The sequence below is a fragment of the Bombyx mandarina genome, chromosome 26, assembly GCF_030267445.1.
Source record: "Bombyx mandarina strain Sakado chromosome 26, ASM3026744v2".
Classification (NCBI taxonomy): domain Eukaryota; kingdom Metazoa; phylum Arthropoda; class Insecta; order Lepidoptera; family Bombycidae; genus Bombyx; species Bombyx mandarina.
In genome coordinates, this window is record NC_143232.1 from 3566104 (window position 1) to 3584570 (window position 18467).

General features: G+C 37.1%; 1 protein-coding gene across 1 annotated transcript in view; it reads right to left on the minus strand.

Annotated features, from left to right (window-relative positions):
• Positions 1-18467, minus strand: part of C15 (homeobox protein C15) — a 62000-nt gene that overhangs the window by 33341 nt on the left and 10192 nt on the right. The window lies entirely within an intron of this gene.

An 18467-nucleotide genomic window follows, 5' to 3' on the forward strand; every position in this document is an offset into this window, starting at 1 on the left:
CAGTCAGCAAATGGGCCATTTGCTATTTTATATATTTGACATAAACATATTAGAATTTTTTTAGACGTATTATTGCTATGATGTACGTGCCTTGAGTGCCTTACGTGATTGAGCATAGTATGACGGTGATTATTTGTCACGTTAAACGCTAGCAGTACAAAAACGATACCAACATTTAAACAGACTTTTCGGCGGGAACGCGAGTAGTGAAGTTGTGTGATTTGTTTTATTTTGTCTATTTAGTGTTTCTTCAGGTTTAAATGTGTAATAACGGTGGCTTATTAACTGTTTAATATCTGTGAAAGTGCAAAAATATGGAAAAATGAAACAAAGCCGCTGGACGTAACTCCTCGGGATCCTCCAAAAAGTCCACTGAAAAGATCTCAGTAAATGACCATTTTACTGAGATTATATTTCATCCTATATCATCTCATTTCATTTAATTTCATCCCAATTGATTAATGTCTCAAATTAATCATCTTCATTTCATTTCATTTCATATTATCATTCCATATTTCATAAAAATAAGAATATACCTACCTAAAGGTCCTACCATACCTAAAGGTCTTAGTTACCAGGTCATAAAATCCCTTAAAAAAACATTTATACAGACAACATTTATAGAGACGTCAATATCTCAAGCTAAGTTATGGCACTCATATTATGATTTCCTTGGGCCCCGCTAACCCCGTAACACCAAATGAGCAGTACACCCAAATACATATATTACAAAAGAAGAAAAAAAATATTACTATCACTTTACTAGTGGAACATGTCTTTACTGTTGGCAGGACGTTTTGTGAGTCCGCACGGTAGGGACAACCACCCTGCTTGTTTCTGCCGTGAAACAGTAATGCGTTTTGGTTTGAAGGGTGGGGCAGCCGTTGTACTGTTAAATTTAAGACCTAAGAACTCTCATGTCTAAAGGTGGGTGACGGCATTTATGTTGTAGATGTCTATGGGCTCCGGTAACCACCTTAACACCAAATAGGCCGAGAGTTCGTCCACTCATCTAAGCAATAAAAGAACCCTTAATTTTAAAAAGGTCGTTTATGTATAAGTACTGATATAGACAAAACCACAATTCCCAGCCCACTGAGTTTCTCGCCGGATCTTCTCAGTGGGTCGCGTTTCCGATCCGGTGGTAGATTCTGCGAAGCACTGCTCTTGCTAGGGTCAGTGTTAGCAACTCTCCGGTTGAGCCCCGTGAGCTCACCTACAAACGTTAGGGTGAAACTGAAATAGCCTCTCAAGGCTATCAGCATAGGTAGGAAAAAAAAACCACAATTCCCAAACTTGTATACAGTTTGAATGTTTAATACATTGTGTGATTATATATTCGAAATTCAAATAATCAATGTTAATCAAAATGTTAATTCCGAAATATAATCTAGCATTCATTACCTACAATACAATTGACTTCGTAATTACATACCTACTACCTAATACTATCGTACTGCGTAACTATACACAGAGTAACTGCAGTTTGTTCTGACGAAGCATGTTGCGGATAATAACATGTACTTTTAGGTTAGGAATATTGTGTTCTTTTTTTTTATAATTGAATAAAACTTTAAAGAATAATCAATTTTAAAAAAAAAATTTTTACACCTTTGTTCTAAACTAATCACAGATTAGTTTTTGTATATCGCTACTTTAGAATTTTTTTTTTTTTTTATTGCTTAGATGGGTGGACGAGCTCACAGCCCACCTGGTGTTAAGTGGTTACTGGAGCCCATAGACATCTACAACGTAAATGCGCCACCCACCTTGAGATATAAGTTCTAAGGTCTCAGTATAGTTACAACGGCTACCCCACCCTACAAACCGAAACGCATTACTGCTTCACGGCAGAAATAGGCAGGGCGGTGGTACCTACCCGTGCGGACTCACAATAGGTCCTACCACCAGTGGTTACGCAAATTATAATTTTGCGGGTTTGATTTTTATTACACGATGTTATTCCTTCCCCGTGGAAGTCAATCGTGAACATTTGTTAAGTACGTATTTCATTCGAAAAATTGGTACCCGCCCGCGGGATTCGAACACCGGTGCATCGCAACAACGAATGCACCGGACGTCTTATCCTTAAGGCCACGACGACTTCAAATTGAAGTGGATTATCTAGAAATTTTAAGGAAATGAGTTTTACGGTAGGCTTGGCTCTGCACCTGGCATTGCTGAATTCCATGGGCGACGGTAACCACTCAACATCAGGTGGGCCGTATGCTCGTCTGCCTACAATGGGCAATAAAAAAAATTCAACTTCGAACAACTTATAAACATGTATTCAATCAGTTTATAAAATTAAACAGTTTTAATCCTTTTCCGGAGACTGAATCTGTTCTGTATCTTTCAAATTAAAGTATTAAAATCGAAAAACTAATAAATAACAATTCTTCAATTACATTTTATACGTTTACGAAAAACAAGATTTTTGGATTAAGCCACATCAATTCTAAAGCTGCGATATATGTATAAGACGAACTTTTCAAGTGTGAATGGAGGGTAACGATGAAAAATACCGAACCAGTTGGTCTAGAAAAAATACACATTAGCTTTTGATGCCTTCGCTATGGAATATATGTATGCATATAGCTTCATGGGAAAGTCCCATTTGAAACGACCATTTTAAATTCAAATATCGATGCAACTATAAAAAAAAAACTAAACTAATAACCAACAAGGGTCCATGAATCCACAAAACATTCGAGAAACAGCTGCCCTTGAGTTGTTAGGTCTCCTTTGGAGGCGCTCGGACAGTTGTTAGCAAATCACACCCCTCCTGGCTGAGTCTTTGCTTGATTGCTTTTCTCGCCTGGCCTGATGATCCTGGAAAGGCTTTCGGGCCACCAGTGACTCTTCCTTCATAAAGAAGCCTTCCACAAAGGTATTCCAGAAATTTTACAATCAAACCACCAAATTAATTAATTTGAATTGATAATCTTGCCTAGCCACGGTGTCGCCATGATAATAGCGAAGAATGTAGGTTGAAAGAATACAGCAGCTCTTACATAAGATTCAGATTTCGACCTCAAGCCTCAAGAAGGGCATTCACGATGGTTAGTGGATTTGTCTGTTCGTTTACTGCAATACTAAAATATAAATACTAAAATACAAGAAGCAACAATAAGCGGCGGCTTGATTCCCGGCATTGCTGATATCCGTGAGCGCGGTAACCACTCACCATCAGTGGACCACATAACCCCGCCTACGTAGGTACTAAAAAAAGTCATATTAACTAAATTACACACATTTTGTATGAAGCCATCCATTAATATCATTGTTTTTATGGAAGGTTAAAGTCCATTTTCAATTACAGAATACGGAATGTATTTCGTCAGACAATAATAGGCCTTAGTTATTATAGCCTTATGAATTCTGATATTCTATTAACATATTTTCGTTTTCGATTCCAATTAAGATATGAATAATGTGTGTGAAAATAATTATAAAAATATGTGATATGTATTTTATATGTACTAGTGTTCCACCGGTAGTCGAATTTCGATTATTATTACAAGTTTGTACACTATTATGATTCTATTGTCAAAGACTATTTATTATACTTCTATAATCACAAATTTCACCCAAGACTCCACTTTAGACAAATATTAATGCCGTTTTCCCAAAATAATGATTATGTCACATAATGACTTCTTGCAATAAGCCGACGATATATTCATAAGCATGTAGCATGAATGAATGAATGATTTATTTTATTTCGGACAACAACAACAAGTCCTGTGTGTACCTATTAGGTATCATTGAAACATACCTAAAATTACCAAAACCAATCAAATAAAAAAGATACATTAATAAAAAATAATTATCAGTTGAATACATTTAAAATATTCCATTCAACTGATACTTACTTCTAACCAACCATTATTATTATTATTACTATTTATTCCTCAAGTGAACCATGATACAATGGTTCAAGTACCGACAGTCATAACGGTCTGTTCATGCCTTCAGGATGCTGACTAATAAAAGCGGTTATTTCAATATTACAAACAGACACTCCAATTTTATTTATATGTATAGATTAGGAATAAATCAAACCTAAAAAAAAAAAAACAGATAAATTGTTTTAGAACGCTTTCAGAGAATTCATCGAGTGTCATTTTAAAAATAACATTTTTGAAATTCGAATTCATGAATTACAAAAAAATTCGTTTAAATCATGGGCTGCTATTGGTCGAATGAATTTAATGGCGGTCTTCGGGTAGATTCACATTAAATGATCCGTGAGATGAGATCATGTTAACTATATTATGTTCAATGTCAAATCGATTTGTTTTGATGGAAACAATGATGATCGGTCACGTTCATTCACTTACGATGCTTTTGTTCGATACAAATTGTATGGTATTTTGATTAAACTCCGAACAACCATAAGTCAATTTTAATAGTGATTGTAAAATCATCATGAAAAATCCATGGCTTATTTTTTTTTATGACGTTAATCTTGGCAATATACATATATGCCTTAGGTTTCTAGTATTGGTTTGGTATTTCTACACACACGAAAAGAATTGCAATCTGCAATTCCAGAAAAAATAAAGGACTAATAATAAACTTGAAATACTTCACTTTACTTTTATTGTCTCGATATCATTTATTTTTAATGTTTTATAAATGTCAATTTCAAAAAGGCACAGATCTTTTTATATAATGAAGTGTACCTAATAATTATACCATATATTGTTTACAATACTTATCAGTCATAAAATTAAAAGATTTGCGTTTACCCACAATTTTAAAACACAATAAAACATCTTAAATTCTTTATTTTTCAAAGACAGCTAATATGAACATTACAAATTGCTACTTTGTTACTTATTCAAAAATTTTAAATTACGAACGAAGAGGTACTATATTTTTTATATAAAAAAAAAACAAAATTTCCGAACGTATTAAACGAAGCCCTCCCATTGGTCGGCCCGAATCGTAATGGCTGCTTCACGTGACCGCAAATTACGTAGCAATTGCGAGGGTTCATGTAACCAAAGAGTATTGTTACTGAATTTCGTTCCACAATTTAACTTTAAAGACCCAGTGTAGTGTAGTGCTGTTTATCTGTAATACGCGATCGTGGAACCTACCAAGCCTACGCCGGTTGATTATTTCGAAGTAATTGAGATTTTACTTAATATACCAACGCATACTTAGATTTCGTATCGAGGGGCAAAATGCTATTACGCTTACAAGTTACATTTATCTTTGTAATTAATGGTCCGTTTTATTTGGCATTAGCATCAACCATTCGATGTTTTTAATTGAACTTCAATTAAGTTTACCCCATTCGTAAGAACTGAAGATGTTTTTTTGTTACGGTATTTTTTCCATATTATAACATTTAAATGGCTCTCCTGTAAAGTTGCAAAAATTTCGCTTAAGCCAAATAGTTTTGTACCCCTCGGTATGATATTTTTCAAATGGATGAATAGTTTATACGACTTTGTCCAAATTACTCGCTAAAAGAAATTTTCTATTAATTTACTTTTGTTCTACCAAGCAGATAGCAAATATAAAAGCTTAGCATGCGTATCACAATGATATTTAGGTGATTATCAGTAATAGTTTAGTTTCATTTCAACTTGTTAATGTGCATTTTAATCGTATTTTGTTCTGCTTAGCTGAAAACTGATGACTAACTCGTGTATGCCAAAAGCCAAGGTACCAATGACCATCGTTTTGTCTAGGTCAAGAGTCTTTGAGACCGTATTCATCGCCCAGACAAATCCCCTAGATATTTAGCAGAACCGACTCTACGATCTTAGCTTAGAACTTATCAAACCTTATCTTCAAGCTGCTTGGTCAACGTACGTAAATTCAAAGGAATCACAAACCCTATTATTTATAATCCCGCAGTAGGTATGTATTGACAGAACCATTAATATTATAGCTCACGAGACGCGAAGCATCCGCCGAAGAAACCGCACTTCAAATTCGTCGATTTTATGGCGTTCGTCTTAACGTAGTATTCATGATTCTACATAACACACAAAGCCCATAAAAATATAATGTAAATGTTACGCACACATGTCACAAGGCATCAGGGTGGAAAAGGGTACTGTAACAAGATTCCGTGGGCTGTAATCCGGTTAGAGCTGGTATGATTCATGCGCCCGTTGCGACGGGTGTAAGGTCCCTTTCAGAATGAATGCCATTTTGTCGTCTAACTAAAGGATTAGCGCGATACTTCTATTTGTTTGGCCGGAGCCAAAATCAGTCACGCAACAGTCACGCCCTAATTACCAGAAAAAGGACTACATTTATGGTATATAGGTATGGTGTCTGGCTAGAAAAGCACTAACCCCTTTCCGTGGATGTCGTAGAAGACGATTAAGGAATTGGGCGGAGAATGGGCAGTTGCGTTCTCTGATTAGGTATACCAACGTACTGAGATCATCAACCGCGATTTACTGGTAGGGCGTATTGTAAGTCCGCAACGCAAGGGATCATCTTGCTGTAATATAATTGAGTCGACCTCCTGCCCCAAGGCAGCGAGTGACTTTCATGTTATTACGTCTATTTGCTTCGCTAATCGCTAAATTCTATACGGATAGGGAATTTCTCAGTGTATCTAGTACAATAAGAAATTGATTTTAGTAGTACATACCAATAAGGGACTTTTTCAGTGTGAGCATTAATAATAATGATATTGTACGAGATATCTCCGAGTTTGGCAATCTTAAGAGACGTCCTGTCGAACTGTTATCGGTATCGGATCGACGCGATTTCGTAAATGTTTGCATAATTGTCAATTTGATTTATGAAATTTAATTAAAAGTTAATTTAAAAATAAATATTGTTTCGCCCATCCGTCCTAGTTAAAAGGCAAGATCTCTGGACCAGCCGCAATTCATCCAATCCCTCCATTTCCTTCCACCCCTGCTAAAACATTAGTACTATTTATTTAGAATTTTACCAATGCAATGCTTAGCTTGAATACGGAACGACTCTGCCTGGTCTTGTTAAAAAATTACCAGCCTTGTATGTATTTGCAGCATTCACTATCTTAAATTAATGATTATTCAAAAAAAAACTCAGGCTCTCAGCTTCATAGATAAATTAGTATTAGTTTTAAGGCTTAGGCCCACTTTCACTAATTAACATAAAACCATTTGTCAAAAGATACATACATATTTTTTAAATCAAGACAAATTTTATAAATAAAACAAAAAAATAATAAATACACCAAATTGATTATTTTTATCTTATCTGTTCAGTATATGCTTGCTTCTATAATCAAATAAATGTTAAGAAGGTAGCAAGCAATGGATATATGTAGGTACAAAATATCGATGCAAAAGCTTTGTCCAATGCAAAGGAATTCGAACACAATCACATATCTGTACCACGATATATGTTTTTGTTAAACAAGCACCAATAATGTTATATTTATGCAATTGTTGTTCATAAATCCCTTATATTTGATATGTTTTCATTAAATTACTATAGGTAATTGAGGGAGTACAAGTCCTAATATTTATTATTATTATTTTAACGATATTTGGATTGTATGGAAATTAAGGTATGTAAGTATTTATAAGTTATTTATTCATGTAGAGAGTAATTTGAGGAGGACACATCCTGAAAAGAAGGCTTGACATGATAAGGTTTGTATGGACATTTATTCTTTGTTGGAAAACTAAAATAAATAAATAGTTCATCCATACAAGTAAGTTCGTTTTGTTTTGTGATTTTATTTTAATAATATAGCTACACCTACACTTGTGAACGCTTCCTTAGCTAATACTACACATGGCATGTGTTGTTGGCAATTCCGGGTTCACTCGACGAAGATTTTTGTTTTGTTTTGTTACAATTTGTAATTGCATTGAGTGTAGTTTTCACACAATAACAAACGTTCGATTCTTTTTTACGGTGGGGAATCAATTTACCAATAGGGTATCAGACCGAGTTATGACGGAGTTCAGCAAGAGACTATATTATATTTATAGTAAATAATAAGATTATTCTACCCTTCAGACATTACACACTAATGCTTCGCGGCATAAATACGCAGGATGATGGAAGTATGCCATACGAAATTACCCATCACAATTAAAAGTATTTTACTCACAAACACAGGCGATCGACGAAAAAGAAAACAAAATTTTGCAGGAACAAGAAATCCAGAGCGTCATCATTTCATGGAACTATAAACCATGCTAATTTGAGCAGTGACGTCAATGTTCACGTGGGCCATAGAGATCCAGAGAGAAAGCAGTTACATGCCGTAAAAACCCATTTACCACTGAAGCGTGAAATTCTTTTTTTTTAACAGTTAAAATAAACGAATTCGCCTCCCGGAAATCTTTCAAAATTAATTTACTCAACAAGACTAATTGCTATCTCGAAAACGTTCTTACTGAATTATGAAAAGTGAATAATTACATCAAATGTAAACCAGAAGAAAAATTAACAAAGAAATTAACATTGAAAGGTTTAAACGTCAGAAGGCCGACCCCTTTATGATATTATCCCGTTGGGCAACCCTTGCAACCCCGTTTGGGGCTACCAGCTCAAACCGAATCTCCTTATTCAAATCATTTTATTACGCCTTTTACCCATTTCGCGTATTGCTTTTTTTTGTAGGTTCAACATTATAAAATACTTTTCATTCTGTTATTTTTTTCGAACGTGAACAGACGATTTTGAGATTCGAGTCGGATTACCAACAATATTACGCAACGGTTGTTATCCAATCGAAACGCGTGAATGCTTTGCGACATACATGAATATGATGAGAGGTTTTTATCCGGGCGACCTTCCAATACGATCACCTAAGCAATAATATAAAAAAAAATGACAATGAAAGCTATGGCATCACAAAAAAAACCGCTTGCCATTGGTATTAAAAAAAAGGAGAAGAAAAAAAGGCGCGAGATCTTGCCTATAAAAATTTTCTAAATTTAAATTGTTATTTTTTTTATAGTTAATGCAAAGGCTGTGGGTAGCAAGTGACACTTTTGTGACATACGCCAATACATAATTCATTTGACGCAACTGATACTGAATATCTCGAATTGCGTCTATCCAATAAGTTTTGAATAAAAGCAAAATTAAACGTCCAGTCAATAAGAACCAACAATAAAAAACAAGGAAAACGTTATAATATAAATGAAAAATTACAATTCAACAACAGATAAGGAAAAATTATCGCAAAGATTTTAATTCGAATTACATTAAATAATAGCCACTTAATTAAATTTGTAGATTAGGCGACTGGCATGATCGATGTTGTAGTTAGTCGCTGCTGATACTGTACTAGAATAATAATTATCTATATTCGTACAGAAAGATCCTCGAGTGGAGGCCATGTACTGGCAAGCGCAGCGTGGGACGGCCACCTACGAGATGGACCGACGACCTGGTAAGAACCGCTGGGTCACGTTGGATGCAGGTGGCAACGGACCGGCCGCACTGGAGATCACTTGGAGAGGCCTATGTTCAGCAGTGGATAATGGACAGGCTGAGATGATGATGATGATGATATTCGTACAATCAAAAGTACAAATAAGGTTTAATATAGCTCATGTAGATACATACTTCAGCATTGTTAACTATCTTATCTTTAACCTGTTTATAACAGTAGTTTATTTTCAATAAAAAAAATTAAATGAATCTTTTCTCTTTGCATCGAAACGAAAAACCGACACTGAAAAGAGACAAAATTAAATATAGGACGCTATAGGATCTAGCCTACAAAATAATGAGATGGTTACTACTAATTCACTTCTACCGTATCTGAATCGCGCCTATATTTTTTTTATTGTAGGTACCTCAAGCACCGGTAACCGTGCTCGCCGAACCCGTCGCTTGCGACGAAAGGCTCGACAAGAAAAATAACCCATAGACACAGCCCACTGAGTTTCTCGCCGGATCTTCTCAGTGGGTCGCGTTTCCGATCCGGTGGTAGATTCTGCGATTTGTTCTCGTCGCTCCACCGCCGCCCGTGCATCGCTCGATCGCCGCTCCGCCATCGCCCGTTTCGTGCCCGTCGCTATACTGCGCAATGCTTTTGTATATTGTTCATATATTTCATATTAATATTTCAAAAAGCTAAAAAAAAAGCTAAAATATATATTGACAGTAAAAAGGAAACGCCGAAACTATGTTTGAGGTATGATGTATTTTTGAGGTGTTAAAATACACGAGCTATATACTTATTGTATGTTATTTCATTGTCTGGCCGTATGAAATAATTTGACCGCCAATTATATTGCGTTGTAACTTTTAATGTTTTGAAAAATAATTTTCACCCTAAATTACACAGAGAAAGTAGATCTCACGTTCACTAAACAAGATTCGCACTCATATTTTCAATCCAATTGCGCTCCCGACGGAGGCATGAAAAAGTAAGGACGAGAAGACAAATGCCTGACGTCTAATTGGGCTTAGACGTCACCTGGGATTACGCGAACTCGCTCCATCACTCTGATAGTCGCATTTGTCCGCGCTCCTGACTGAGCCTCAATGATGAATAGTACATTGAATCGTCTTGATCAACAACAAATTGTTTTTTGTTGCTCATTTGTTGTTGTTCATTTAAAATTTAAAAGGGCATAGTAATTGTACGGTTTTTACGAGTCGTAAATATAATTAAGACTAGTTTTAAGGTTTAAGATTGCGTTGATTTTATTTTCATTGTAGTATTCCTCGACGAATTAGTCGAGTAAGATTAGGTTTAAGTCTAATAAGGATTAAGTCAATTAAGACGAAGGACTAAACGTGCGAACCCACACACAACCCACTGAGTTTCGCCGGATCTTCTCAGTGGGTAGCGATTCCGATTCGGTGGTAGATTCTGCGAAGCACTGTTCTTGTCAGGGCTAACGTTAGCAAACTCTTAGAAGCTCACCTACCCCTCCACGTGTAGCTGAATATCCCCTTAGACTACCAGCGAATAGGTAGGGGGACAAAATGCGTTGAATGCTTTACAGTTTTATGTGTAAATTGTATGTTATTGTATCATATAATACGTACAACTTTGTATGCAATGTATATTTTTGTATGCTGTGTAGACTTTGCCTATATGTACATACAACATTTTAAAAACATTCTAGGGGCTGGAGCCTGATAAGTTGGAGTGACTAAGTGTCCGACCACTTGGACATGAGGCCGAGCTTCACTGTGCAACTGACCGACATAAGTAGCTACAGATCTTAAGAAAAGGTTTCAGGCTGATGCATCACGATGCTCAGCATTGAGCGAATGTTTAAAGGAGGAAAAGGGGGGGGGGGGGAAGACGGTTGACTGTTTGCTAAAAGATTACCGCAGCCCATAGACATCTACTGCATATATTATATCTAAATATTATCTGCATTGTGAAGTTCCTGTCGCACCGCATTCTTCACCGTAGATCCAAGAAGAGTAAAGCTATCTCACTGCACTAATGCCCTTCCGCGCAAACCACACACAGACGCTAAGAAAAAAACAGTGTAGGGGAATGATACCCTGCTCCGCTTAGCTTACTATGCATTTATAGTAATGAGCAACATACGTTAGTCAGTCAGTGGTTAGCGTGCAGCGAACTACCGCAGTCGCTGACGCGAATAAACATGTACCTAATTGAATATGCAATATCAAAAACGGCACATCTCTGAAAATGTAAAATGTTCAGGAAATGAAAAAAACTAATTATTTTCTAAAGCAGTGTAAAATTTAAAATATTAACTTTTGAGATATATTTTAGTGTTAATTACCAATTGAATTATTATAAAATGGGTGTAGTTAAGCCTCAAAACTACATGTACCTATATGAAAAAACGTATTTGATAAAATATGCGACATGTGCCCTTTTCGAAATTGCATATTCAGTTATACTCAGTGTTTTATTCACCACTCCGGTGAGGTTTCCAGATGAGGGCGCACAACGGACAATCAACCAACGCACACGCATCCTCCTTCTTCTCCCTAAAAACCTCACAACTGCATTTAAAACTTGACATGTCACATCCCTACACACTGACTCTAAAACAACAGGGAAAAAAAAACGTACATACAAAATCTCATTCATTTTGAACGCAGCAAGCGAACACCAATTCCCACTAGTTACCTACTGGCTACCGAACGGCAGAATGGAAGCTCATGGAATATTCAGCGGCTGAAAGCGCTGTGCAATCGGGTGCAGGCTCGCGATGCATTTTCGAACGTAGCAACTGTACAGGCTTTATGGGGACACGCTTTTATTGCCTTTGTTCTGTTGGTTTGTGTACTAAAACTGTACTGCTGAATAGGGATGTGTCATTTGTTTTATATAACACATTATATGCAGAAGGAAAGCGGAAAATAAATCTTTCATGACAAAGTTATTTGGCGACTACCGTCAGAACGTTTTCTTCGATATGCCCGAAGCCCTAAGTCTTCATTTAACACCCTTTTCACCGTGGTTCTGCTTAACACCATCTGAAGGGCCAACAGTTTCTGCTTACGTTTGGGATTTCTTTGAATTCGCGCCTTCACAGCTTTTATCACTGCTGGAGTCCTAACAGACCGAGGGCGACCATTTCTTGACCTGTCATCTACACTAGAGTCTTCATTGTATCGTTTGATGGTATGATAAACGAATCTTTTGGTTATATTAAAATTTTTCAGTATGTTAAAAATTTGAATTGGCGCGTAACCGCAACGATGCAACGCAATAACTGCAACACGGTCTTCTTTAAGCGTCCACTCCATATTTAAAAATGAGTAAAATTCTAAAAGTATACATTTTTATTTTCATGAACAATTCGAAATTCGAATTCAATAAACTTTTTTGTGGCCAGCATTCTAAAAGAAAAGTTTTTACTGTGTGACAATACTTATGACCTGACTAGTTATATTTTTTTTTATTTTTTTATTTTATTGTTTAAGTGGGTGCACCGGAGCTCATAGACATCTACAACGTAAATACAGCCACCCACCTTGAGATATGAGTACTAAGGTCCTAGTTTTTACAGTACAACGGCTACCCCACCCTTCAAGCAGAAGCGCATTAGTGCTTCACGGCAGAAATAGGCGGGGTGGTGGTACCTACCTGGTTTATTTAAAATTACAAAATATTTTCAAAGTTTAATAGTGGTTTCGTTTGACTGACTCGGTGGTGCAGTGATTAGCGGTCATGACTGTTGCGCGAGGGTCGTGGGTTCGTTTCCCACATCGGGCAAACATTCGTGTGATGAAAAGTTTTGTTTGCTCTTAGTTTAGGTGCTTATTATTTATATATGTATGTATATATTTGTCTGTTTTGAACCCATTACATCAGGGAATCTTAATTTAGGGCCGGACGACCGTGCGTGATTTGTTCCCAGCTATTATTGATTTATTAATCGATTAATTAATTAACCTGACTATTGAATCTTTCGTTCAATGGAAGTGCAAAAAAAAGCGTTGATCCTAAAAACACGTTTGAAAAATCAAATAAATATAACGTTAAAAACGAATATTTTTAATAACGTGTTTGAATTTTAATTAACGTTCCAAAGTCAATTCCGGTTGAAATGTCACAACCATCAGACCGGGGGTAGGTATTATAAGACTATCGTTATGTAAATACTGTAATGCACCATTAAGATTATTTGAACAATGAGTGTAAAATGATTTACGAAGTGTTTTTGTCCATGCAATAATAAAATCATGATTACATTATATTATTATTTTTTATTGCCTTTGTAGGCAGCCGAGCATACGGCCCACCTGATGGTAAGTGGTTATCGTCGCCCATGGACTTCAGCAATGCCAGGAGCAGAGCCGAGCCGCTGCCTACCGAAATAATACGTAACTAGTGAAAACAGACTACGCTCTGCTCCGACTGATGAATGAAAAATAACCGTTTATTATTAACTGATTCGAAATTCATAAAAAATTGCCGTTTATTAAGATTATTCGGACGCCCTTACGTTAATGGTATTAGAAAAACCTTCTCTTTTTTTCCTATCTAAAGGAAGAGGCTATTCCAGCACCGACTGGACGGGCAGGTGAGCTCACGGGCTCAACCTAAGAGTATTTGCTAACACTAGCCCTTGCTTTTTAGCGCTTGGGATTCCATTTACGGATACTCGATCGAGGGGGGCTAACGGACCGGGTTATGTCGGGCTCCGGCGCCTCCTGAGAGGAAGAGGGGGAGAAGAGCCTACGCCTACGCCTTGAAAAAGGCGCGCGAAGCACTTGCTCCGCAGAATCGACTACCGACTAAGCCCCATCGAGCTCCACCACACCGACTACACGAAACTTACGGTAGCATAGTGCGCGCCAGCAAGAGCTTTGCTTTGCAGAATCTACTACCGAATCAGAATCGCGACCCACTGAGATGATCCGGCGAGAAACTCAGTGGGAAAACCTCCTCTGTAACACCACTAATGTATCATACATAAAAACGTAAGTAAACTTAAACCACGAACAAATAACTGGTGGTAGGACCTCTTATGAGTCCGCACGGGTAGGTACCACCACCCCGCCTATTTCTGCCGTGAAGCAGTAATGCGTTTCGGTTTGAAGGGTGGGGCAGCCGTTGTAACTATACTGAGACCTTAGAACTTATGTCTCAAGGTGGGTGGCGCATTTACGTTGTAGATGTCTATGGGCTCCAGTAACCACTTAACACCAGGTGGGCTGTGAGCTCGTCCATCCATATAAGCAATAAAAAAAAAAAGTTTTATTAATGTATATTTTGGAACAAGACATCTATATTGTTATTATCACGCAGAACTAGATTATACCCAATGATTTAACAAATGCGTCTCGAAGTAATGATAGCAGACAGTATTCTTCTAAGTAGTAGACTTAGATGAACTTAGAAGACTACGACTTATCACCTAAGTCTACTACTTAGATGAACAAATTATCGCAGTAATTATAAAGAAATATTTCTTCTAACAAGGACACATGAATAGTAAAAGCACTAGACCTTAAATCGAATTTTCAGAAGAACAAAAGACTGTAAGTACAAAAATCTGCCGTAAAAGTTTTTAACGCAATTTGCCGCAAAATTTGTATCTAAAGTTAACGCACCAATCGGTTTTTGTTTGGAAAAAGACTGCCACTCCGAAATACGTCACCTCATCAAAATATTCGGAAAGCTACTCCCACGTACACATACCGAAATCAAAAATAGTTACGTGGACACTTAAAACTGTATTCGACAAAGATCATTAGCTCATTACACGCACGCTTGCTCATTATAATCACGTCCCGACTTGTCATCTCGTTGTGCATTCGGAGTGTTTCAGTTACGGAATATGTACTTACATATATGTATGTTTCTATATTATGTAGTTTGTACTTTTTTGATTTCGTTTGTTTTTGTTAGAGATATCTTCATCGAATAAATAAAGTTCATTGGCGCGTTTACAATAAAACTCGATAGATAACGTAATAAGCTTTCTAAATCGCTCCTCTGTTATTTAATTTAATAATTGTTTAAATGCACCTTCAAGTGATCGCGTACACCTACGCGAGCTTCTCGCCGGATCTTCTCTCTGGATGGATGTTTTGAATAGGTGATAGATTCGGCAAAGCAGTGCTCTTGCTAGGTCAAGTGTTAGCAAACTCTCAAGTTGAGCCCGTGAGCTACCTACCGGCCAAAGCGTAGCTGCTTAAGCTGCCGGTGAATAGGAAGGAAAAATCGCAAATATTCACAAAGACTAAGTCGCAGGATTGAACATAAGTTTGTCTCGAATGTTCCGTCGGCCGGGCGGCTTAAGGATGAGCCGCACGTTTGATGCATATTTGCCGCAGTTGCCTCTTTACCCTAGCCTAGGCTCTGACCAAGGGAAGGATCGGATGCTTGAGTCCGATCCTGAGTCCGAAAGAGAAATTCATTCCTTAAACGCTCGTTTTTTTTTAAAGCGCAAAATATCCCCAACGCGTTGAGTTCGCATTAGGTACCCTAATACCTAATATTTTGACGCCTTCATCTCTAATACTAGGAGCAGGCTTAGGGAAACCGGTAACCGTGCTCTCGTCGAACTCGGCAAGGAGTTTGACGTGCAACTTCACCAATGCATCAGCCCGTTGAGTTTCACCTATTCTGGTGAGACTGTAAAGGCCTCCGGGTCACCGGTAATCCCTCATTTATAAAAAAAAAACCTAATATTTTATGATCTAGTACATAGCATGTTGGCAATCCTGTTACCTTTTTAATATCACTAATAATATCACACGGCGCGCGAATAACATCGATCTAACATATTTTTATACTCATGTCCCGGAGCGCGTCCGTTCGTATATTTACACATTTGAAATATGACCGCTTTTACTATCTCTCACGTTATGGATTGTAGATAAAATATACGATACGTTATACGGACACTTCGATACTCGAGAATATCAAAGGTTACTCGGGTGAGTATGTAGCTGCTTAGTCAGATATTTTAAAGTACGAAGAGACTTCGACGGTGATACTTGCGACTAGTATCCGTTGGGAAATAGCTAATACTAGACTATGATATGAATGCTCTTGGCTTGATAGTGGAATATGTACAGTTTTTTAAACATTTATTTCTGGAATTCGTTGCCATCAGCGGTCTTCCCTAACAACTGCGACATTGGGTTATTCAAGAAAAGAGCATATTCTTACCTGAAGGGTAGACAACGCACTGGCGTCGCTGGTGACTGTGGGCGGCGGTGAATCTAACCACAAATTTATTAGATTCATACGTTTGTTTCTTTGTATGTAACGAAATCTTTGACGTTTGTTCCTAGTCTATTCATTTTCGTGACTACTGATTATTGTTTTAGTCAAAAGCCATGATAAAATTTTTTTTATTGCTTAGATGATATTGAGATTGTTGGATGATGTTGAGGATGGTAGTGATGATTGGCTTCATAACCTACTTGATTAAAAAAAGGTTATCGACATCATGAGACGAATTTGACATAGCTTGATGTCGGAGTCTTAATTGAATTGGAACGATGGATGATGGATACTTATTCTACAACACGTAACATACATATCGTTGTCGTGGGCTAAGGCATAAGACGTCCGGTGCATTCGTGTTGAGCGATGCACCCGTGTTCAAATCCCAGGCGGGTACCAATTTTTCTAATGAAATACGTACTCAACAAATGTTCACGATTTACTTTCATGGTGAAGGAATAACGTAATACTAGTGGTAGCGTAATATTGGTGGTAGGACTTCTTGTGAGTTCGCACGGGTAGGTGCCCCGACTATTTCTGCCGTGAAGCAGTAATGCGTTTCGGTTTAAAGGGTGGGGCAGCCGTTGTAATTATAATGAGACCTTAGAACTCTTATATAAAGGTGGGTGGCGGCATTTGCGTTGTAGATATCTATAGGCTCCGGTAACCACTTAACACCAGATGGGCTGTGAGCTCGTCCACCCATCTAAGCAATAAAAAAGGTCATATATGGAAAGGACGTATGTAATTAATTCAGAAGATAGATTACTATTCACAAGAGATTTTTTTTTTCACAATATTAACGCAAGCGAAATCGCCTGCAAAAGCTAATGAATAAATAGAAAATAAACTAAAATAGCTAAATATGACATAAATATTGAAAGAATATATATAGTTTTGCCACAGGATGTGTTCGTGGGTTTTAAAAAAACACATCAAAGAACCGACAGATAAAACTGAGTTGAAATGTTAATTAAGACGTAATGGAGCTACCATAATCATGATTGCTATATAATTCCGTGTAATCATTTAATTCGAATTGTTTTATTTGGTTTTAAGATTACTCCGAGCAATAAGGGCAGGTGCTGAAAACCATATATAGTAGGTACTTATAATATTTATTTTAATATTTGTTTAAGTGAATTTCGTAATTTAACCTCTATGGTTCCTAGGTTTTTATTTATTATTTTTTTAATTGCTTACATGGGTGGACTAGCTTACAGCCCACCTGGTGTTAAGTGGTCACTGGAACCCATAGACATCAACAACGTAAATGCGCCACCCACCTTGAGATATACATAGTTACAACGGCTACCCCACCCTTCAAACCGAAACGCATTACTGTTTCACGGTAGAAATAGGCAGGGTGGTGGTACCTACCCGTGCGGACTTAAGAGGTCCTACCACCAGTGAAGTGTTATTGAAGGCAGATGAAATTACGGTCCACCTGGACCGATGAGCATAGAATATACTCATGAACATCAGCTTAGATGCTCATGAATATCAGCAACGACCCGCTCTCGCTTCGCTTCGGAAACTGTAATTTATTATTGATTTCTTCACTATTTAATGGATGTTATTATACATATAAACCTTCCTCTTTAATCACTCTATCTATTAAAAAAAACCGCATCAAAATCCGTTGCGTAGTTTTAAAGATTTAAGCATACATAGGGACAGAGAAAGCGATTTTGTTTTATACTATGTAGTGAAGATACCCAGTATAATATTATATTAGTTTAATATTAGTATCAGTATGCTTAGTGCGAGTTTTTTAATGTTTTCGATAGCGTAAAAGTTAACGTTTAATTTTGTTTGCAGTTGGAACAGC